Raw genomic sequence first — 23,429 nt, 5'->3', positions numbered from 1 at the left:
TCCTAGACCACGAATTCCTGGACCATATTGTTCAATAGGATGAAATTCACAGCTTTCTTGCACCTGACCTTTGCCCTCTTAGCTCTCCACCCCTTCTCCTTCTAAGAAAATATCAGAAACTCTAGGTGGATTCTCATAAGAATAATAGAAGCCTAGAAGAATGACAGCTCCTCCGGGGTTTAGTGGAAGACACAGGCGCCAACAGCTTGTTCCTGAGGGCAAGGAGGAGAGAGGCCACTGATGCACCAGCAGGCTGGTAGGGATGGGTAGTTTGGATGAAAAAGAGAGAGGGACAGAGAGAGAGAAACTTTTGGGGAGGTGGAGAGAGGCACTCCTGGGGGTTTTATTTATTTATTATTTATTTATTTTAAAGATTTTATTTATTTGACAGAGAGAGACACAGCAAGAGAGGGAACACAAGCAGGGGGAGTGGGAGAGGGAGAAGCAGGCTTCCTGCTGAGCAGGGAGCCCGACGCAGGGCTCGATCCCAGGACTCTGGGATCATGACCTGAGCCGAAGGCAGACACTTAATGACTGAGCCACTCAGGCGCCCCACTCCTGGGGGTTTTGAGTTCCTGTGAATACCCATTAATTTGAAGGAGATGAGGGAAGATTACAAACTCCTAGGCTTTGCTTTGTTAAACATGCGGCTGTCCTGAGGCTGTAATGTAGAACTTTATATATATTACCGTTATAATGGGCTGACCCTACAAGGGCATACAGGGATCATGTGGCATTGATTGATTGATTGGATGAATTTTTTTTAAAAGATTTTATTTATTTATTTGACAGAAAAAGAGAGAGAGAGCACAAGCAGGGGATGCAGCAGGCAGAGGGAGAAGCGGGCTTCCTGCTGAGCAGGGAGCCTGATGCGGGACCGAATCCCAGGACCCGGGGATCATGCCCTGAGCCGAATGCAGATGCTTAACCAACTGAGCCACCCAGATGCCCCTGATTGGACTAATTTTTATTACAAATGTAATTCCAGAGTTGTTGAACTCTGAGGATCCTTGTGCCAGGGTTTCAGGTGCCCCTCTGTATAGGACCATGCTGTGAATTACTGCCTCCCTCACCTGTCTTCCTGTATGCAGAGGGCGCGGTCTCTAGAAATCTGTGGGAATAGGAAGTGGGAAGGAGGAAACAACAGATGTACAGGAAGTCATGTCCTCTGTGAACCAAGAGACATGAGAAAAGATGAAAAGGAAGGAATGGAGGATTACAGACCAAACAGGTCCCCCCTTCTCCTGGCAAATTCATATGTTGAAACCTAATCTCCACTGTGATGGTATTAGTGGGGCCTTTGGGAGGTAATTAGGTCACGAGTGTGGAGCCCTCAAGAATGGAACTGTGCTCTCATATAGGAGAGCTCAGAGAGCTCCTTTTCTCCCTCATCCATGTGAGGTCACAGTGAGAATATGTCTGTCTGCGAACCAGGAAGTTGTCTCCCACCAGACCCTGAGTCTGCTGACACCTTGATCTTGGACTTCCCAGCCTCTAGAACTGGGAGGAATAAACTGGGGGGTTGTTTAAGCCGCCCAGACTATGGTATTTTGTTATAGCAGCCTGACTAAGACCCTGGGTCTCTCAGCTCTTTTTTTGTGTGTGCTTGCTCTTTTTACACTACCAGGAAATGTGTTTTCTTGGCCGCATTCTTCCCACCATAGTTCAGATGGTCGTTGTTGCCATGTTTGAAAACCACTTGGAACAATAATTAGTGCTATTCTGCAAGTACTTACAAAGAATGACAAAATGATTTATATCCTGGGGCTCCTGTGCCAGAAAAATTACTGAACAAATCCTATTTTTCTTTCTTTCCACAAAATTAGAGTTGCAAAGAGCGATATATTAATGATATTCTTTGCTAAAGTACTTGAGCGATGGTGTTCTGCTCCTTTAAAATTCATATTAATGAACTTAGACATTGGGTTTCTAAGGAAAAAACTCTTCGCAACATCGTCAGTGTAGAACCTGGGTGTTTTCTGTGTTGAATTTACTTAAAAAACTAGCCTCTACAGTTTGATTTCAATCATGTAAAAATATACAGGAGGAAGGCTGCTGGGACAAATAGTAAAATGTTTTTCATTAATTTTCTCTGGGCTTTGACATTCTGGCTGATTTTATTTTTCCATACTCCTTCCTGTTTTTTAAATTTTGCAATCTGTATTCATAACTTGAAAAATAAAAATAGCTTGTTAACAATCACTCTATGTAAGTTTTTTCTCTGTCATACGTCTGCAAAAGTTTAAAAAATCGATGAAGCAAAGAGACTGCAAGTGGAAAAACCAAAATATGAACAGTGATTCTTATTGAGTTATAATCCTTTTTTATTTTACAATTACTCTGTAATGAACAGGAACTACTTTCAAAAGAGAAAAAAATTATTTTAAGAATGAATTTATTAGACTTGATCTAAAGAAATGCCAAAAGGGTCAGGCCAGCTTAGCATTCTCTCTCTCACAGTGGCATTCTAGAATCTTTTTTGAAAGGGTATGTTTTCCCCTGGTATCAATCTCAGGAGGTTGAAGGACATACCCCTAAACACCTCTAGCTTCCCTTAATAACTGGTTTGAATGTATTATCCTCATAGTTTTAGAAATTCTTCTTGAATCTCACTGTGACTCAATTTGAAGGAGAAAATGCATTTGTGTCTAACTTTAATAAAAGCCTTATGGAAAATATGGCTGAATTAATGTCTAATTCCTTGTTATTGGGGAGCTCTAGTGGGGATACTGGTTTATGGGCATTTACTCTGGGATAGAGCTAGTCTCCACTAGAATGGGGAAAGGGTCAGTGTTCTCAAGGGTCTGGAGGCTGCCCACCTTTGGGAAGAATGAATGTGTAGACTGTAGCTGAGAAGGGAGACCAGTTCAATATTCAAAAAGTGGTGTAGTGTCAGCTCCTCAGAAGAAGCAGGAATCAGGAAGCAAATAGTCAGAATACAGGGTTTAAGCCAGGTAGACCTTGGCCCAAATTTGATTGTACCCCATATTTAGCTTTGGCCAGGTCACTTAATCTCTTTGACCCTCCATTTCTCCATCTCTAGAATAGGTGTGACCTAGATGTCAGCTGAGGTGATTGTGTTCTTTGACCCTAAAACAAGATTGGCTTCTGGGTGAGGTCCAATGTCCTCTCTTTATTGGCTAGGGTTAGGATTGGCTATGATTAATAGAGACTTGAAAATACTAGCTCAAAAAGAGTATTTCTCTTTCCTAGTAAAGTCCGGTGGTGGGCACTCTGGGGATGGCATGGTGGCTCTAAGCACGGGGCATTCAGGCTGCTTCCAGCTTTTCCTTCCACCTTCTCCGGGCTGTGGCTCCTGCCCTCATGGCCCCTGATGGAGCTCCAGCCATCTCTCCTAACTCCACGCAGCAGAAAGGAGGAAAGGAGGAATAAGAAAAGGGGGAAGGATGTATGCTATCTGTCTTTTATGGGAGTGGCTATTAACCAAGGCAGTCCCCTCTAGAAGAGCCCTCTAATACCAGCTGTTGAAAAGAATTCTTTATTCATTCTTCCACATTAGAATAGTAATAATAATATGAATATTATTGAATATTAATGAATAACCTTATAGTGTTATTGCAGTATATAGTACTTACACAATAACATAGCAGATAATCAATATTTGGTTAATAACGAATACTAATAACTTTAATATTAACTATAATATTATTAAACATATGTTAATATATTACTGATAAATTACAACTCCTTGTGAAATTCAAGACTGGCTGGGAATAAGCTCACATTGTGGTGGATGCGGTCTTATTGGTTGGGTGCTGGCTGCATGATATGAGGGGCAGGCAGTCTAGCCAAGATCAGAGCTGCAAGGCCAGACTTGGCCAATATGACTCTTAGTAATGCCTTTTCTCAGTCCCATTCAGTCTTTTAAGTAACTCTAAGATATCATTCATGTATAAATTTCCTTTACAGACAATTAATAATAATTGCTCAATAAATCAGATTTACTGAGAGCTAAATCTGGGCTGGGCACTAAGCTAAGCAGTTTCCCTGTTGTCTGATTGAATTCTCAGTCTTACGGGACAAACGCAGTTAGTTCCTTCATGCTGTGTGTGCAGAACTACGGGGTAGAGAGAAGAAGTCATGTTTTCAAGGTCATGCAGCTAGAAGGTCCTAGAGATCGAAACCAAATCTTCATCCCTCAACCACTCCACTTTGTGCCCCCCCCCAGGGTCCTTGTCACTGTCCTCAATAGGGGTCATGTCTGTTTGCAGCTCCAAGGACACCACTCAATATCTATGTTCCCGAATGTGAACATGAGCTCCACTTGTAAGGCCCAGCTTCTGCTCCACGTCAGGTGCATTGAACCTTGAGGGCAGCTTCTTGCCACAAATACCAGGTGCAGCCAGAGCTTTGACTTTGCCCATTTGTGCTCTTCAAGCCATTTTTGAGTGGCTTGAAAACACTTGTGTTGCTGTTATTTACCCCACATACATTGTTTATGTCCAGTTTGGCAGTTAGCTCTAGTATATTCTATGCGTTTAACACAATTCCCTCTATTATACCTCAACATCCAATGTTCAAAGGACATTTTGAGGGTGGGGTCATCTTCAATGAATTTATCATTAAAGATGATTTTTTCTTCACAATCTCCTCCTTATTTTGAGGTCTGTTTTCCCTTCTTTCCCTCAATCCCAACAAATCATGGATTCCTTAGCTGATGTCTTTTCTCTACTAAATATAAACTAGCAAAAAAACCCAACAGAAAAACAAAACAACAACAGAAAACAAAACCCCACCAAAACAAACCCAAACCCCCAAAACTGTGAAAAGATGACTTGTAAATGAAGATGTGATATACAACTGTGAATAAAACTGGAAAAATATTCAGTCTGCCTTGTAATCAACCTTATTTTGAAAATTCAAAGAGGTAACTTGTTTGCCTATTATATCAACAAAAATGATTTATAAATGATAATATCTAATACCTGCAACACTGTTGTGAAATTGGTATTCTTCACTCCAGTGAAAATGGCATAACCTTCTAGAAAACAGCATCTCACTTTCCACAAAGTGCCATAAAAATGTTCACAACTATTGATCTAATAGTCTTATGTCTAGGAATCTTTCACAAGAAACTGATGTGAAAGGGGACATTTGTGTGCATGGATAAGTTCCTTTCATTATTACTTATTTAAAAAACCCAAAACTGAAACATCCCATTGTAAGAGAATGACTAAACAAATATGATATCTTTGATTTGGGAATATTATTCAGTCATTAAATATATGTAGTCATATGCTTATGGGCAAGTATTATATTAAAGAAAGGAAAGAAATTTGTAGGCATAACATAATTACAACTCCATGCAAAGATTAGGATAAATTTTTAAAGAAACTGACTTAAAAAGAAAATATTCCATTTTATATAAAGCCTTATCACAAATTCATTTCCACAAATAGATTTTCACTGGGTGCTAAATAAAGTTATTTTGTGAAATATAGCTCATAATTTTTGCCGATTCTGACTCATCTTTGGGCATTAGTACCGCTCCTTGGAACAGGAGGCAAAGAATTCGTGACTGTACAGAAATCATAGTCTAGTGGCACTAAATATGTGGCTAAGGCAGAACTTGGACCCCATTCAAATTCTAGATTTTTATGGATATCAAGAGTTTTCACTGACCTCGGGAATTGCTTCATTAAACCCAAAAGTCTGGCAGCAGGGGTTAAAACTTCACAAACACATTCTAGTTCTTCAAAACTCAGTGTAGTTTTCACAGAATACCCATCTGGACCAGGTTTAAAGTAGAGCATTCTTTCACTCAAAGTTTTGTCCAATGCTCATCATTCCCTTGTGTCCATAGATTAGTGAAGCCACCCATTGAGGCTCATGCCTTTTATACTTCTAGATCATACTTTCTAATTCTAATTCTTCAAATTCCCGAACTTGTCTGCCACCATTTTCCTACTCTAGATTTTATTTCAGAGGAACCACAGGTACATGAGTTGTAATTTTATTGGTGTACACTCTGAAAGCTGTAGTTGGCCTAAATAAAGTAAAATATACACGAAAAACACATGGCTAGAGATGTTTTAAAAATAATTCAAGTTTATACCAAACATTTATTTTCAATTCAAGTTTCACATTACAAACTTAGTAACAAGGGACCCATTCCTTTTTGGGAAAGAACGTTGAGACCCCTTAGTAAACATATTCATTTGAGAAAGAAAAGAAATTGAATGCACCAAAACAACAACTGAGTTATGGTTGTGAGTTTGAGGGTGAAACATTTTATCTTAATTTTCTTTTTTTTATTTTAAGATTTTATTTATCTGTTTGACAGAGAGAGAGAGCATAAGCAGGGGGAATGGTAGGCAGAGGGAGAGGGAGAAGCAGACTCTCTGCTGAGCAGAGCCCGACGTGGGTCTTGATCCCAGGACCCAGGGATCATGATGTGAGCCAAGGGCAGATGTTTAACCCACTGAACCACCCAGGTGCTCCTATCTTAATTTTCTAAACTTTCTGAACTATATTTATATTATTTCTCCTGGATAAAATTAAAATAATTCTGGTTGATCCTTAAGAAATTCACATACCCCCTAGTGTCTTTTAGTTTAAAAAAATTCAAAGACTTCAAAGTATGAAGATTTGCTATTACTGAGGATAATTCAAAAATCTGTGCTATAAATAAAGAAAGCAATTTTAAAAAGCGTTTCCCCAGCTATTTTGGAAAATAGGACAAATCCATGGATATGACCATGTTCTGTATGTGTGTTTCAAAAGCAATTATGTTTTTTATAGGCTCATCTTACACGTAGAATTATATAATTTTCTTTTAAAAGAGTGTGTTAATTTACTATTGTTACATCAGCGCAGCATAAAATCTTAGTAGTATATGCAGTAAGCACCTATACAGCTCATAGATGTGTAGGTTAGGTGGGTGTTGGCTCAAATGCTCTGGGATCAGCTGGGTGTCCATTGTCCAGTTGCAGTGTCTGGGGTGGCTCTGTGACTCACTGTAGGTCTACACTAGATGGGCTCCATATGTCTGTTGCCCTCCCTGGAGCAGCCATCTAGCTCCATCTAGAGGGGCAAGTTTTTCTCATAATGATAGCTGAGGAGCAAGATGGCAAACAGAAATACACATGTCTAGGCTTTGGACTGTCCCTTCTTTTCTCCTGCCAATGATGACAGCAAGCCCTGTAGTAGAGCCCAGCTTTAAGGCCAGGAAATGCATTCTGGCCATAACAAAGCCATGGCAAGAGAGGGTGAAGAGCTAGAACTCATTATTCAATCCACCTGTAGAGGGTGTCTATGAAAGACAGTGTCATAAACCTGGAAAATGACCCAATGGTAAATTAGGCACCCAAATTGCAGAGAGTGATAATTTGAGAAGGAGTTATTCTGATGACCCTTTCTTCGGCTGACTGATTGCCCTAACTTTTTGCCCACTCTTTGGTCAATTTAGGAATTTAAGGGCAACAACTTACAGAAAATAGAGTGGACCTCTCATACTGAATCTTTCATTTTGACCAGAACACAGAAAGAGAAGGCTTCTGAATCCTGTCCCAAGTAAAAGTTTTATAAAGAAATATTGATTTCTTTTTTCTAGTCCAGAGCAAGTCCAGCCTATGCCAGGCTAAGGGTACCAGAAGGATCTCAGTATGCCAACATAAGAAATGCAGACAGTTGTCTGCTATCAGATCAATGCTCTGAAGAGAAGAGTGTTTGTGCCCCCAGCAAGGGAGTATGAACAAAAGAACTTCATTGGCTTTCTCCATCACCTGCTTTGACATTGATTTCCAATTTTTAAAAAAAGGAAACCAAAGTTAGTCCCAATGGAGTCAAGTATGAGACTGGAGCAGCTGCTATAGAGTACGGATGCCAATTTTGTAGAGGGTTTATGAAGGAAGAAGGGGACCTTTCCTTCGAAGAGCAACTGCTCATTTAGGGTATTTTCTCTTCAGCAGTTTCCACTCCAGTCAAGAAGCTGCTAATATCTCAACTGTTTAAAACTCCAGATTTAACAATAAATTAAATGAATATAAAAAGGAAGTAAATCTCCCCAAATGCTAAGACAGATGTACCTTTAACAGATATCATAAATCTTATCCTAAGAAAACTAGGTTTTAAGTTCTGGTCGTGGTGCTGACTGACTCAGTCGCTTTGGGACATATTTTAGCTTCTCTTAGCCTATTTCCTTACCTGTAAAGTGAGGCAAGCTCCAGATGTTACCTATGGCAGCTGGCTTCCTTCGGGCTAGATGAGGGTCATGGGAGCTAGTCCTCCATTTTGTATGCAGAGGAACTTTGAAAAGAAAAACAAACCCATGTAGTAGGATGGCTTAGAAGGCAATCTCTAGAGTCTAGCCTGATGGGAATCCAGTCTCCATCATTGGTTAGTTGTATGATCTTGGGCAAACTGAATAAACCCTCTATGCTTCAACTTTTGCACCTATTATGCGTGTAAAAATACTGCCTGCCTTGTTGGTCATTATGCAATGTTTGCAAAATGGTTAACCCAAGGTTGGTTTATAGTAAATATAAATATGCAAGGATGTTAGTGCCCATTTGGCTCCTTACCTAGCACCCTCCTTCCTCTTTCCTAAAAGTGCATTAATTTTCTTTGTTTGACAAACCTATATATTCTATGCAAATCATTTTGCAATTTCCTTTTTTCCATCAGCATTCTATCAAGATTTAGTTTACTATAATGGCTTCAAGTATTACACTTTATTAATAAGCCACATTTTATTGTCCATTCTGATGAGCGCTTTGTTCTGGTTGTTTCTTTTCACACACAGTACAGTGGATATTTTTATACATCTCTCCTTGCATGTGTGTGCCAAGGTTTCTCTAGGGTAGACAACGAACGGTGGGCCTGCCAAATTGAAGAGTGTGCATCACTTCGCATTTCCTAGGTAGTGTGCCTTCCTATGAGTGCACCTATGAATTTCCATTTCCCACATAATTGCTAACAGTTTGTGTTAATAGATATGCCATTTAAAAATGATTTTATTTGTATTGTGAAAAAAAATAGATCAGACATTTCCCACTAATTTTTAAGGCCTCTTTTTTTATGTACTAAATTCCAATGTAGAAAGCCAGGTCTATTTCCAGGCTCTCCATCTAAGGGATAATTGTCCATTGTTTTACTGTGCCTTATGATACAACTTTATACAAAAGCTCAATGTCTTCTAGGGTGCATTCCCTTTCATTTATTTTCTTCAAAATTGTCATGGTTATTCTTTACTCTTTGTTGTTTCATGGGAAATTGAACATCAGCTTGATGAGGTCTACGAGAAACCTAGGAAAATTTGACTGGAATGCATTGACTTTATAGATTAATTTGGAGAGAATTGCTATCTTTAAAAAAGCTGAGTCCTCGAGTCGGGGGGCGGAGCAAGATGACGGAGGAGTAGGAGACCTGGATTTCGTCTGGTCTCAGGAATTCAGCTGAATAGGGATCAAACCATTCTGAACACCTACGAACTCAATAGGAGATCGAAGAAGAGAGTAGCAACAACTCTCTGAACAGAGAAGCGACCACTTACTGGAAGGTAGGACGTGCGGAGAAGTGAATCCGAGGCGATATTCGGGAGGATAGATGGCGGGGGAGGGGGCCTCCGCGGCCGCTTCTGGCAAGTGATAGAGCCGCGGAGCACAAAATCAGAACTTTTAGAAGTCGGCTCCGCTGAGGGACGTCGCTCCAGTGGCTAAGCGGGAGGTGGCAACCTCGCGGGACTGTGTGGTCTCAGGACCCTCGGGGTCACAGAAAAACCGGGGGTGCCTGAGTGCAGCAGAGCTCCCAAGTACCGGAGCGGGGAAACCGGCTGCAGAGACGGAGCCGAGGCGCGGGCTCTCAGCTCCGGGTGGCCATAAACTGTGATCTGCGGCCCAGTCGGGCCACTGCTCCTCCAGCAGGGACCCAACAAGCGGCAGAGCCGGGGAGACTCCCCTTCCTTCCCCGGGAGGAGCGGCGCGAGAGCGCATCGCAGGGATCTGCTGGGTTTGGAGACTCCACACGGGGTCAGGTGCCAGAGATAGAAACATTTGGTCACAGGCTGGGTGAGCACGGAGTGCGGCTGGAGACTGGGGACCCAGGAGTGACTACTTTTCTCTGGGGGCGCACTGAGGAACGGGGCCCCGAGTTCTCAGCTCCTCCGGGCGGAGATTGGGAGGCCACCATTTTCACCCTGGTCTTCCAAAGCTGTACCGAGAGCTTGCAGGGAACAAAAGCGTCTGAGAGCAAACCCGAGCAGATTGCTTAGCCCGGACCGATAACGGCGGGGCAATTCCGCCTCCGGCAAAGACATTTGGGAACCACAGCAACAGGCCCCTCCCCCAGAAGATCAGCACGAACAGCCAGCAAGCCAAGACCAAGTTTACCGATCAAGGAGAACGGGAGAACTCCAGCGCTAGGGGAATACTGCACGTAGAATTCATGGCTTTTTTTTAACCATGATTCATTAGTTTTTCAAAGTTAATTTTTTAACTGTTTTTTCTTTAATTTTTCTTTTTCCCTTTTTCAACCAACATCTTATCAATCCCTTTAAAAAAAAAACATTTTTTATTTTTCAATTTTAGAGTCATATTTTATCCCTTCATAGTAGTTACCCGTATTTTTGGCACATATATATGTTGTTCTCTCTTTAAAATTTTGAGATACAGTTTCTTCTAACAGATCAAAATATACCCTAAATCACGAGTGTTTGGCTTTGTTTTAGTCTCCTGCCTGAGCACATTCGCTCCCTTTTTTTTTACTCTTTTTTTTTTTTAAAAATATTCTTCTTTCTTTTTTCAAACAACTTCTTATCTTATCAATTCCTTTTATAAAATCTTTTATAATTTTCATCTTTACAGTCATCTTCCATCCCTTCATTGTATCAACCCTTATTTTGTACATATATAATTCTTTCTTCCTTTAAAATTTTAGGAGGCACTTTTTTCTAACAGACCAAAATACGCCCAAAATCTAGCGTGAGGCACTGATATATGCACTAGCCTGATCATATTTGATCATATTCTGTTTTTTTGTATTGTTCTGTTTTTGTTTTTATCTTTTTGTTTTTTGTTTGTTTGTTTGTTTTTCTCTTTCTTTTTTCTTTCTTTCCCTTTCTTTTCCCCTGGTTTCAGGTCTTTTCTGATTTGTATAGAGTATATTTCCTGGGGATGTTGTTAACCTGTTAACATTTTGTTCTTTCATTCATCTATTCTCCTCTGGACAAAATGACAAGATGAAAAAAAATCACCTCAGCAAAAAGAACAAGAGGTAGTACCATCAGCCAGGGACCTACTCAATATGGACATTAGTACGATGTCAGACCTAGAGTTCAGAATCATGACTTTAAAGATACTAGCTGGGCTTGAAAAAAGCGTGGAAGTTATTAGAGAAACCCTTTCTGGAGAAATAAAAGAACTAAAATCTAACCAAGTCGAAATCAAAAAGGCTATTAATGAGGTGCAATCAAAAATGGGGGCACTAACTGCTAGGATAGGTGAGGCAGAAGAGAGAATCAGTGATATAGAAGAGGAAGGATGGAAAATAAAGAGGCTGAGGAAAAGAGAGATAAACAACTACAGGATCACGAGGGCAGAATTCGAGAGAAGCAATACGATAAGATGAAACAACATTAGAATAATTGGGATCCCAGAAGAAGAAGAGAGAGAGGGGCAGAAGGTATACTGGAGCAAATTATAGCAGAGAACTTCCCTAATGTGGGGAAGGAAACAGGCATCAAAATCCAGGAGGCACAGAGAACCCCTCTCAAAATCAATAAAAATCGGTCAACACCCCAACATCGAATAGTAAAACTTACGAGTCTCAGAGACAAAGAGAAAATCCTGAAAGCAGCTCAGGAGAAGAGATATGTAACCTACAATGGTAGAAACATTAGATTGGCAACAGACCTATCCACAGAGACCTGGCAGGCCAGAAAGGACTGGCATGATATCTTCAGAGCACTAAACGAGAAAAATATGCAGCCAAGAATACTATATCCAGCTAGGCTGTCATTGAAAATAGAAGGAGAGATAAAAAGCTTCCAGGACAAACAAAAACTAAAGAAATTTGCAAACACAAAACCAGCCCTACAGGAAATATTGAAAGGGGTCCTCTAAGCAAAGAGAGAGCCTAAAAGCAGCATAGATCAGAAAGGAACACAGACAATATACAGTCACAGTCACCTTACAGGCAATACATTGGCACTAAATTCATATCTTTCAATAGTTACCCTGAATGTAAATGGGCTCAATGCCCCAATCAAAAGACACAGGCTATCAGATTGGATTAAAAAACAAGACCCATCAATATGCTGTCTGCAAGAGACTCATTTTAGACCCAAAGACACTCCCAGATTGAAAGTGAGGGGGTGGAAAACAATTTACCATGCTAATGGACACCAAAAGAAAGCTGGGGTGGCAATCCTTATATCAGACAAATTAGATTTTAAAACAAAGACTGTAATAAGAGATGAAGAAGGACACTATATCCTACTTAAAGGGTCTATCCAACAAGAAGATCTAACAATTGTAAATATCTATGCCCCTAACATGGGAGCAGCCAATTATATAAGGCAATTAATAAAAAAAGCAAAGAAACACATTGACAACAATACAATAAGAGTGGGGGACTTTAACACCCCCTGACTGAAATGGAGAGATCATCTAAGCAAAAGATCAACAAGGAAATAAAGACTTTAAATGACACACTGGACCAAATGGACTTCACAGACATATTCAGAACATCCCATCCCAAAGCAATGGAATACACATTCTTCTCTAGTGCCCATGGAACATTCTCCAGAATAGATCACATCCTAGGTCACAAATCAGGTCTCAACCGGTACCAAAAGATTGGGATTATTCCCTGCATATTTTCAGACCAAAAGGCTTTGAAACTAGAACTCAATCACAAGAGGAAAGTCGGAAAGAACTCAAATGCATGGAGGCTAAAGAGCATCCTACTAAAGAATGGATGGGTCAACCAGGAAATTAAAGAAGAATTAAAAAAATTCATGGAAACCAATGAAAATGAAAACACAACTGTTCAAAATCTTTGGGATACAGCAAAGGCAACCCTGAGAGGAAAGTATATAGCAATACAAGACTTTCTCAAGAAACAAGAAAGGTCTCAAATACACAACCTAACCCTACACCTAAAGGAGCTGGAGAAAGAAGAGCAAATAAAGCCTAAACCCAGCAGGAGAAGAGAAATAATAAAGATCAGAGCAGAAATCAATGAAATAGAAACCAAAAGAACAGTAGAACAGATCAACGAAACTAGGAGCTGGTTCTTTGAAAGAATTAACAAGATCGATAAACCCCTGGCCAGACTTATCCAAAAGAAAAGAGAAATGACCCAAATCAACAAAATCATGAATGAAAGAGGAGAGATCACAACCAACACCAAAGAAATACAAACAATTATAAGAACATATTATGAGCAACTCTATGCCAGCAAATTACATAACCTGGAAGAAATGGGTGCATTCCTAGAGATGTATCAACTACCAAAGTTGAACCAGGAAGAAATAGAAAACCTGAACAGATCTATAACCACTAAGGAAATTGAAGCAGTCATCAAAAATCTCCCAACAAACAAAAGCCCAGGGCCAGATGGCTTCCCAGGGGAATTCTATCAGACATTTAAAGAAGAATTTGTACCTATTCTCCTGAAACTGTTCCAAAAAATAGAAATGGAAGGAAAACTTCGAAATTCATTTTATGAGGCCAGCATTAACTTGATCCCAAAACCAGACAAAGACCCCATCAAAAAGGAGAATTACAGACCAATATCCTTGATGAACATGGATGCAAAAATTCTCACCAAAATACTAGCCAATAGGATCCAACAGTACGTTAAAAGGATTATTCACCATGACCAAGTGGGATTTATCCCTGGGCTGCAAGGTTGGTTCAACATCCACAAATCAATCAATGTGATACAATACATTAACAAAAGAAAGAACAAGAATCATATGATCCTCTCAATAGAGGCAGAAAAAGCATTTGACAAAGTACAGCATCCTTTCTTGATCAAAACTCTTCAGAGTATAGGGATAGAGGGTACATACCTCAATATCATAAAAGCCATCTATGAAAAACCTACAGCGAATATCATTCTCAATGGGGAAAAGCTGAGAGCTTTCCCCCTAAGGTCAGGAACACAGCAAGGATGTCCACTATCACCACTGCTATTCAACATAGTATTAGAAGTCCTAGCCACAGCAATCAGACAACAAAAAGAAATCAAAGGCATCCAAATCAGTGAAGAGGAAGTCAAACTCTCACTCTTTGCAGATGATATGATACTGTATGTGGAAAACCCAAAAGACTCCACCTCAAAACTGCTAGAACTCATACAGGAATTCAGTCAAGTAGCAGGATATAAAATCAATGCACAGAAATCAGTGGCATTCCTATACACCAACAACAAGACAGAAGAGAGACAAATCAAGGAGTCGATCCCATTTACAATTGCACCCAAAACCATAAGATACCTGGGAATAAATTTAACCAAAGAGGCAAAGGATCTGTACTCAGAAAACTATAAAATACTCATGAAAGCAATTGAAGAAGACACAAAGAAATGGAAAAACGTTCCATGCTCATGGATTGGAAGAACAAATATTGTGACGATATCAATGCTACCTAGAGCAATCTACACATTCAATGCAATCCCCATCAAAATACCATCCACTTTTTTCAAAGAAATGGAACAAAGAATCCTAAAATTTGTATGGAATCAGAAGAGACCCCGAATAGCCAGAGGAATATTGAAAAAGAAAAGCAAAGCTGGTGGCATCACAATTCCGGACTTCCAGCTCTATTACAAAGCTGTCATCATCAAGACAGTATGGTACTGGCACAAAAACAGACACATAGATCAATGGAACAGAATCGAGAGCCCAGAAATGGACCCTCAACTCTATGGTCAACTCATCTTTGACAAAGCAGGAAAGAATGTCTAATGGAAAAAAGACAGTCTCTTCAACAAATGGTGTTGGGAAAATTGGACAGCCACATGCAGAAGAATGAAACTGGAGCATTTCCTTACACCACACACAAAAATAGACTCCAAAGGGTTGAAAGACCTAAACGTGAGACAGGAGTCCATCAAAATCCTAAAGGAGAACACAGGCAGCAACCTCTTCGACCTCAGCCACAGCAACTTCTTCCTAGAAACATCGCCAAAGGCAAGGGAAGCAAGGGCCAAAATGAACTATTGGGATTTCATCAAGATAAAAAGCTTTTGCATAGCAAAAGAAACAGTCCACAAAACCAAAAGACAACCGACAGAATGGGAGAAAATATTTGCAAATGACATCTCAGATAAAGGGCTAGTATCCAAAATCTATAAAGAACTTATCCAACTCAACACCCAAAGAACAAATAATCCAATCAAGAAATGGGCAGAAGACGTGAACAGACATTTCTGCAAAGAAGACATCCAAATGGCCAACAGACACATGAAAAAGTGCTCAACATCGCTCGGCCTCAGGGAAATCCAAATCAAAACCTCAATGAGATACCATCTCACACCAGTCAGAATGGCTAAAATTAACAAGTCAGGAAACGACAGATGTTGGGGGGATGCGGAGAAAGGGGAACCCTCCTACACTGTTGGTGGGAATGCAAGCTGGTGCAACCACTCTGGAAAATAGTATGGAGGTTCCTCAAACAATTGAAAATAGAGAAACATATGATCCAGGAATTGCACTACTGGGTATTTACCACAAAGATACAAATGTAGGTATCCAAAGGGGTATGTGCACCCCAATGTTTATAGCAGCAATGTCCACAATAGCCAAACTGTGGAAAGAGCCAAGATGTTCATCGACAGATGAATGGATAAAGAAGAGGTGGTATATATACACAATGGAATATTATGCAGCCACCAACAGGAATGAGATCTTGCCATTTGCAACGACGTGGATGGAACTGGAGGGTGTTATGCTGAGTGAAATAAGTCAATCAGAGAAAGACATGTATCATATGACCTCGCTGATATGAGGAATTCTTAATCTCAGGAAAGAAACTTAGTGTTGCTGGAGTGGTGGGGGGTGGGAGGGATGGGGTGGCTGGGTGATAGGCATTGGAGAGGGTACGTGCTATGGTGAGTGCTGTGAATTGTGCAAGATTGTTGAATCACAGATCTGTACTTCTGAAACAAATAATGCAACATATGTTAAGAAAAAAGAAAAAGAAGAAGATAGCAGGAGGGGAAGAATGAAGGGGAGTATGTCAGAGGGGGAGATGAACCATGAGAGAGGATGGACTCTGAAAAACAAACCGAGGGTTCTATAGGGGAGGGGGGTGGGGGGATGTGTTAGCCTGGTGAAGGGTATTAAAGAGGGCACATTCTGCGTGGAGCGCTGGGTGTTATGCGCAAACAATGAATCATGGAACACTACATCAAAAACTAATGATGTAATGTATGGTGATTAACATAACAATAAAAAAACCCCTGTTTGGAGTAGAGGGAATAAAACTCTGAGAGTAGGAGGTGAGAATGTGGAGACTAACTCTTTCATTGGGGTGGAATAAAGAGGGGCATGACTTCACGTGGATGAATTTTTTAAGTGGGTCCAAATATAACGTAGTTCACAGTGGATAAGAGTGTCGAGATAATTACCATGTTCCAAGGACACATTGTTAAGGAGCTCTGTTGTAATTAGAGTTTTAAAATCAATAAAAATTATTTTCTATCTTGAAAAAAAAAAGCTGAGTCTTTCTCACCCATGAACATGCTGCATTTTTCCATTTTTTTCATGTTTTAAAAATTTACACCCTTCGAAAAGATTTTATACTGTTTCCATAATATTAATGAATATCTTTTGTCAGCTGTGTTCTTACATACCTTATATTTTTGTTGCTACTGTTACTAATAGGATTTTTAAATTATATTTTTTAATTGGGTGTTGCTGGTTTATAGAGATGTTATTGATTTTTGTATATTGTTTTGTATCCACCAAGCTCTTATTGCCTTTAATGGTTTCTTTATATAATCTCATAGATTTTTCCATGTAGACAACCATATCGTCTGTGAATAATGACAATTTTGATTCTTCCCATCCAATCTTTACATCTTTTTCTCCCCCCGGTCTTTTTGCTTTGGCCAGGACATCCAGGAAAATGCTAGAATACAAACGGTGCTAAAGGGCATCCTTATTTTTGAAAATGGAATGTTCTAAACATTTCACTATTAAACATGATATTTTTTGAAGGTTTTTGATAGATACTCTTTGTCAGGTAACGTAATTTCCCCATCAGTCCTGGTTGCTAAGAGTTTTTACTTGAATAGATGTTAAATTTCATGTGTTCTTATTCTGTATCTTTTGGGATTATCACATTGGGTTTTCTCCTTTTATCTGTTACGGTTATATATTACTTTTATTGATTTTCTAACATTAAATCATCCTTGCATTCCTGAAATAAGACTTACTTGGTCATGGGGTATTTATTTTTAAATACTTCCCTGCATTTGGTTGCTAATAAATTACTTAAGACTTTTACATTTATGTTAATGAGTGAACTTGGCCTGTAATTTACTCTTTGCACTGTCCTTCTCCACTTTGTGCACTAAGGTTACATTAGTCTCATATGATGAGTTGGGGAGTTCTCTTTCTATCTGCTTGGTAGCATTTGCATAAATTAGGAAATACTGGTTCCTTGTAGGTTTGGTACTTATCTGTGCAGTCATCGTGGCCTTTTCCTTGGAGGCAGGAGAGATCATTGTTTTTTAATTATTGATTCAACTTCTTTAGTGATCATAAATCTGTTCAGGTTTTCTCTATATATACATTTTTAAAAAAGATTTATTTATTTGAGAGAGAGAGAGAAAGTGAGCAGGAGGGAGAGGGAGAGAGAATTTGAGGCAGGCTGAGTGCAGAGCCCAACGTGGGGCTGGATTCCATGACTACAAGATCATGACCTGAGCCAAAACCAAGAGTTGGATGCTTAACTGACTGAGCCACCCAGGTACCCCTCTGTATTTTTTTATGAGACAGTTTGGTAATTCAATTTTTTTTAAACATATGCCTTTTTTAGGTTTCAAACTTATTGGCCTCAAGTTGTTCAAGCATTCTTTTGAGCTGCTTTAAATTTCTAGTGTACCTGTAATTATGTATCTTTTTAAAGTCTAATATGGCTAATTTGTACCTCAGTTCTTTTTCTTATCCAGTCTTGCTAGAGGATTAGCTTTATTTTGATGTTTACAAAGACTCAGGCATTGGTCCTGTTGACCCTCTTTATTTTGTTATTTGTTTCTACATGATGAATTTTGCTCTTCTTGTTTTCATTTCTTTTCTTCTACCCCTTAACTTGGGTTTACTGTTTTTCATTTTCTAATTTTTTGAATTAGATGCTGAAGCCATAGCCTTTTGATTTCTCTTCTTATGTAATATATGCATTTAAGGCAACAGTTGGCTCTTAGTACTGAGTATTGAGTTGCATATATCAATTTTGATATGTAGTACCTTTATTGTCATTCATTTCTGAATAGTGATACTATCCTTTATGATTTATTTGTAATACTATAAATTATGTACAAGAGATTTTAAAATTTCCTAACATTCATGGTTTTGAGGTTGATTTTTAAACTTCTAGTTTCTAATATTATAGTACTTTGGTCACAAAATGTAGTCTGTATGCTACAGAATGTTTTGATTTTATTGAATCTTGCTTTATGAGCAAGTATCCAGTCAATTTTTGGTAAATTATTCATGTGTTCTTGAAAATAAAATGTATTCTTTAAATTTTGGTGTAGGATATATGTTGCAGTCCATTTGGTGAAGTTTACTAATTGTGCTGCTTAAATGCTTGTTTTCTTACTGCTTTTTATACAGCAGTTACAGCAAGATGTTAAAATCTTCCCCCAATGTTTGTGGATTTGTTCATTTCTCCTTGTGAGTTTTTTCTTTATATATTTTAAAGCTATGTTATTAAGTATATACAGGTTCAAGATGGTTATGTTTTTCTGAAAAAGTATTCATTTTATAACTACATAGTAATATTTTTAGTCACATTTTCTCCCTTAAATATATTTTTGTCTGATTTAATATGACTGTATCAATTTAATTTCCATTAGTGTTTGCCCATTATATGATTTTTTTGCCTCTTTACTTTCAATGTTTTTGTCATTCTGTTTAGGTATGTCTCTTACAAGCAGTGTTTAGTTGGAGAGTTCACATGTTTAAAAACCAGTGTAAGATTGTGTAGTTTAGTTTGGGATGAGTTTAGTCTTACTGATGTCTCTATTTCCACCATTTTATTTTGTATTTTATAATTGCCACACATTTCTTTGATTCTTTGTTTTCTTGTCTGTGTATGTGCACATGTGTGTTTGTATATATGTTTCATGGGGTCTATTAGATTCATTGAGCTTCCTTCTTCTCAATGCACATTCTCACATTCCCTTCTCCAGAAGCTGCACACCAGTGTATCTTTTTAGGTGTTAACATTTCTTTTTTGCATGCATGCTTGACCTAAAAAGTTTAAATTTAGTCAATAAATCTCTGCTTTTTTAAATGAAAAAGGCAGTAGCTCCACCTTTCATGTTATTATTGTATAGTATTTAATTCTACCTTTTAAAACACACACACATACGATTAGTGAATTTTTTTGGCATTCTTTTATACAGTTGATGCTTCCTTCGTTCCTTTTGCTTCTTTACTTTCATTTTTTCATTTCTTCACTTAATTTTCTTCTTTCTCAAGAACATCCCTTTGTACATATTTCAAGGAGGGCCTGTGAATGGTAAATTCTTTCAGTCTCAGTCTTTGTTAATCAGAAACGTCTTTATTTTGCTCTCACGATATTGTTTTTAATTGAGTGATATTAGGAAATAGTAAAATACAAATAGCTCAGTTCAATGAATTTTGATAAACTACCACCAAAACAACATACAGGACATTTCCTTCACTCCTCATATCACCCATTCCTGTCAATCCCAACCCCCAGCTCCATTCCAGAAACAACCACTGTTTGGTTTTCTGTTATCATTAGATTAATTTTATCTCTTCTAGAACTTCATATAAATGAAATCAGGCAGTATATACTTTTGTACTTGGCTTCTTTCACTCACAATGTTTTTGCAATTCATACATGGGTTGTGTGTTTTAGTACTTACTTTTTAAAATTTTGAGTTGTATTCCATTATATGAATAGACCACCATTTGTTTATTCATTCTCCTGCTGATGTACAGTGAGTTTTCCTATACACCAGCCTTATCTCTGGCCAGGTGTCCATTGTTCTGAGATCTTAAACAGTTATTCAGAAAGCCAAAACCCATTCTCTGACACATCTAGTAATACCAGCTACTCACTTCCTGAACTTTGATTCCTCTTTCATCTTTCAAATTTCTTACTGTTACTTGGGATAAAAACACTGATGCTACCCCTCAGGTCTTTCAGTTTTTTGCCAAGTCCTTGAGAAGTATCCCAAAATTCAAGGCTTTTTCTGATGGTGCAGTTGTTTTCCAAATTATTCAGCAGAAATTGGGAGTGGTTGGTGCATGGGATAACTGTTAATCGGATCTTCATACATAATAGTCAATCATGGGGCACCTTGGTGGCCCAGTCGGTTTGAAGAGGAAAAATCTGTGTCCTAAGATGGCCAACTGAGACAGCAAGGGAGTCCCAGTCCTTGCCCCGGGGCTCTTCTGGGTTCTTCTCCCTGCCTCGCTTCCCACGTGCACCAATAGTGCCAAGTATGCGGAAGTAGAAGTGTATAAATTACCCCCTTTGTTTGTGCTCAGAGCTCAGACCTTTGGAGATCATTCTCCTCTGAGCCAGCCGGTGTTAAATAAACCTCCTATCCTCCAAGATCTCCAAGTGCCACTTGGTTCTTCCGTCAGGCGATGCAGTCCAGGTTCGGTAACAGGTTAAGTGTCCAACTCTCAATCTTGGCTCAGGTCTTGATCTCAGGGTTGTGACTTCAAGCCCTGCGCTGGGCTCCATGGGCTTTACTTAAAAAAAAAAAAAATCAGTCATAACATTTTAAGAGCCTTTACCATGTGCAACTTTTTAGTCAAGTACTTAATTTTGATGATTTTATTTATTCCTTACTACAAGCCTATGATTACTCCCACCCTACAGATAAGGACACTGAGGTTTAGATAAACACAGCAAGATGACACCTCTAGTAAGTGGCAAATCAGAATTTGAACTCAAGCCATCTCTATATTTTGCATTTTTAAGAATTGTTTGGCTTTGCTGGACAGTAAACTCCACTTTTAACCTTGTCAGGAAACCTCTGTACATTTTGCCAGGGTCATTACCTTGAATATCTTTTCCTTCTGGGGCCAAGACACCAGTTACCTGCAGATTTTTCTTTCTGTTTCATGATTCCTGAGTTGCTGTGTTTTCTCCAGGAAGTGTGGCTCACTCTCTAAGGAGGGCCTCATTTTTGGGTGATGCTTCTGTGTCCGGAGATCCATTTCCTTCCATTTCTCCTTAGGGTTAACCAGGTTTCCTGCTAGCCAGAAGGAAACCAGAAGGGAAGAATTCAATCTCTGCTTTTCCAGGCAGGCCCAAGTGCTATTCTCTTGGCTTCTGGAACACCTTTTGGTCACTTAGTGATTATTTTCACAACTCAGTTGGGCATGCAGTTAGAGTCTCCTGGATTAATTAAGCAGTGGTAATTAACAGAGTCTTGGGCCTCCATGGAGCAGTCACAGTTGGTTATTTCTAAGTTACCATGATGATAGTTTTAAATCTCTCATGGTATCTTACACAATTTCTTTCTTGTACCTTGAGAATAGCAGAGCTGATTTCCCAGAGAATTTTGGTGCCATATTTTTGTAAATAGAGATAAAAAGTATAGATGAAGTAGATAAGCCAATTGGCTACTTGTAATTCAGGCTTTCTCAGATTGTCCATGAACTTATGGCATAAGAGAAAAAAATCCAGAATATAGCGAATGGAGAAGAAATATGTTGAAGTTTGGTCTCTAGAGTAAATGTGAAATAGAAGGAACATGTAGTTATTGGAATAATTCAGGTCAAATCCATATTGGAGGGAGACTAAACAAAGAGAAAATGGCAAAGAGGGACAAGGGACACAAAGCATATGAAAAACCAGAGCTGTCTGGGAAAAGACGAATCTTTCCTTCTGTAGGCTTGAGTCAAGAACTCAGTCATCTTGGTAATACTGGGTTGGATGCCTAAATTTGCCAGGAAAAAGACCAGGAGAACTTTCAGGAAAAAACTTAGCTATACCCAACAATTCAGATGTGGTGAAGTGAAGTCAATGTTCCCAGAAGTTCTTCCAAAACAAGTTGTCTGTGGAAGATATAACCACAGTGGTGCTGTGTAAACCCAAACTTTTACTCTTAAAATCTCTGACTCTGGAAAAACTGGAGAAAAATGCAGCAAGCAACCCAGGATACAGTTCACCAACAAGAAATGGCAGAAAAGGAACAACAGCAAATAACTCAGCCCTTCTAGAGGATACCCTACCTTACTTACTATTAACAATAGCTAGAAAATAATTTGCATCTGTATGCTAAAGATAGTATGTGTTATAAAACTGATAGTACTGATATAAATAATATAAAAAATCCAACACTAATGAAACTTGTATTGTGAATTACCCTCTGGTTTGTATTGAAAGTAAGCAATTAAGAAACTTTGAACCAGCCCCCCACCATCACCCAAAGAAAACCATGTAAAAAGCTAGTTTTTACTTTTAAAAGATGAAGAGTAATAAAACACATTAAGGCCCCTTGGAAAGGGTATGGATCAGGAAGATTTATCCTGGTTTGGAGAGTCATGACTCTGAATTACTAATGAATTTAAAAGATGATTCCAGAGTTTGATTTATGCCAGCAAAGAACAATCCAGGGTTCAGATTAAAAAGCCAGAAAGAATGAAAAGCCTCAAGGTAGAAGATGGGTGTGTTTTCCTGTCCAAACTCCTGTTCCAAGGCAAGCAGGGAAATGGAATCATGTAGTTTGGTCTTACTGTCTTACCGAGGCTCAAACATTATGAAGTGAACTGTATGGTGGATACAGTCACATGTCCAAAAGTGGCCAACCCGCCAGTTCCATAGTCTGTCAGATGATAGGTTCTCACTAAATGGAGGAGCTATTTGTCATCAGGAGCAGTGGCCAGGGAAGAGAGAGAAGGAAAGTGTCCCCTTGGGTTTGGAGAAGAGCCAAAGTCCCCAGGTCACTGGGTGTGAAGCAGCAACATTATTTCCTTTTAAGCCTAGGGGTCGTGTAAAAGGCCCTGGAGGCTTGTCAGAATGGAGTTACATGACTGGGCTTCACAACCTATATCTTGCAGGTTTGGATGATCGTTTTGTTGAGGGGATTGGGATCCTGAGAGAACAGGTTCCCCTTTTAGGCCCTATATGTTGTCCCATGAAGAGGGAAAAGCTCCTGGGGAAGTCTATCAGTCAGAAGTTTTCAGAGAAGCAGAACCAATAGGGGAAGCAGAACAAACAGGAACCATCGTAGATATGTGT

At 39.1% G+C, this 23,429-nt stretch overlaps 1 pseudogene; it reads left to right on the top strand.

The window, feature by feature from the left end:
- The first annotated feature begins 22,205 nt into the window (after positions 1–22,205).
- LOC114222958 (BBSome-interacting protein 1 pseudogene) lies at positions 22,206–22,408 on the top strand (annotated as a pseudogene).
- Positions 22,409–23,429: the final 1,021 nt, after the last annotated feature.

This window comes from Eumetopias jubatus, unplaced genomic scaffold (assembly GCF_037043125.1).
Source record: "Eumetopias jubatus isolate StellerSeaLion01/CBP00866 unplaced genomic scaffold, mEumJub1_p1.0 scaffold_8, whole genome shotgun sequence".
Taxonomy (NCBI): Eukaryota; Metazoa; Chordata; class Mammalia; order Carnivora; family Otariidae; genus Eumetopias; species Eumetopias jubatus.
The sequence above is the reverse complement of the archived record's forward strand: the minus strand, read 5'-3'. Positions and strand labels throughout refer to the sequence as shown.